Genomic DNA, 279 nt, shown 5'->3' with positions numbered 1-279 from the left:
CGCATGAACTTTGAGTAAAAAAAAGAAAAAAAAATCAACACGATTCGACGCTTGGAAGTCTCGTAAAGTCTCGCATATTCTCGTCAGGAACGCGGTCATAAGCGTTTCTCTAATCCGCTGAGACTTTTGTTCTCGAAAAGACCTGGAGTAAAAAAAGAAAAAAAAAACGTGTGTCTTCCACCCTTTTCCGTCTTTTCCCTTGTCTCTCTCTATGCATTCTGCATTGTGGTCTTAAAACATCATCTTGTTCAAGCTTTGCTCAATTGAAGGACGCTTGTT

This window comes from Penaeus monodon, chromosome 32 (assembly GCF_015228065.2).
Source record: "Penaeus monodon isolate SGIC_2016 chromosome 32, NSTDA_Pmon_1, whole genome shotgun sequence".
NCBI classification, from domain to species: Eukaryota; Metazoa; Arthropoda; class Malacostraca; order Decapoda; family Penaeidae; genus Penaeus; species Penaeus monodon.
The sequence above is the reverse complement of the archived record's forward strand: the minus strand, read 5'-3'. Positions refer to the sequence as shown.